Below are 1,146 nucleotides of genomic sequence, written 5' to 3' on the forward strand. Positions count from 1 at the left end.
TCTTCTGCAACATGACATTTCAAAACGTTCTGTTCTCTTCTTATCTGAATCAATTATCATCCATGTTTCACTTCCATACAAAGCTACACTTAAATCTATATTTGATGTTAACAAATTTTGTTCTTCAGAAACGTTTTACCAGTCTACATTTTCCTGCATGCAAGGGATAGGTCCCTGCAGTCGCGCTATTCATCTGTGTCCTCGGTGGCTCAGATGGATATAGCGTCTGCCATGTAAGCAGGAGATCCCGGGTTCGAGTCCCGGTCGGGGCACACATTTTCAGCTGTCCACATCGAGGTATATCAACAACACCTGTCGGCAGCTGAGGTTGTCAGTTAGTCATCATTTATTCCAGGGAAAAGCTGCATGGTCATTAACAGTAACTGTTCTTTCGAGAACAAGTTACTGTCTTCGTATATACAGTTAAAGGCTACCCAGCCATTGACCTTCGTCTGTGCGAATGCGCACAGGTTGCCCAAACTCTTACGGGAATCGCCAAACCATGCGCGAGTAATGAGTGGGTGGGCAAATGTCTGTAAGGTACAATACATATGTAGAATTGTGGACAGTTGGGAATGTGAGTCTCACAGGAAGCATGCAAGGGATAGGTCCTTGCAGTCGCACTATTCATCTGTGTCCTCGGTGGCTCAGATGGATAGAGCGTCTGCCATGTAAGCAGGAGATCCCGGGTTCGAGTCCCGGTCGGGGCACACATTTTCAGCTGTCCACACCGAGGTATATCAACAACACCTGTCGGCAGCTGAGGTTGTCAGTTAGTCATCATTTATTCCAGGGAAAAGCGGTCATCAACAGTAACTGTTCTTTCGAGAACAAGTTACTGTCTTTGTATATACGGTAGTCTATAGGTCATGGAAATAACTGTGAGGCTGTGCGCCATCTGTTCACAGAACTGTATACTACTCTTCTGTGCACTCTCACTAGTCACTAAATTTAGCACAAACAAAATTGGTGTCAAAGCGGTGGCTGATAGGAGTGACCGTAAAGGCATTTCACATGTGGAATCGTTCCCTTAAACCACTGCACTGGTTTTCAACTTAGTTTGGGTGGGTAGTACCAATATAGACCATAACAAATTCGAGTGACTATGGAAATAGTCTGTGGCAGTTATTGTAATCGCTCATAGTT

General features: G+C 44.8%; 1 non-coding gene across 1 annotated transcript; it reads left to right on the forward strand.

The window, feature by feature from the left end:
- Positions 1 to 636: 636 nt before the first annotated feature.
- Positions 637 to 710, forward strand: Trnat-ugu. Its single transcript has one exon. It is a non-coding gene; the product is annotated as a tRNA-Thr (tRNA).
- The last annotated feature ends 436 nt before the right edge of the window (positions 711 to 1,146 follow it).

Source organism: Schistocerca piceifrons, chromosome 2, assembly GCF_021461385.2.
Source record: "Schistocerca piceifrons isolate TAMUIC-IGC-003096 chromosome 2, iqSchPice1.1, whole genome shotgun sequence".
Lineage (NCBI taxonomy): Eukaryota > Metazoa > Arthropoda > Insecta > Orthoptera > Acrididae > Schistocerca > Schistocerca piceifrons.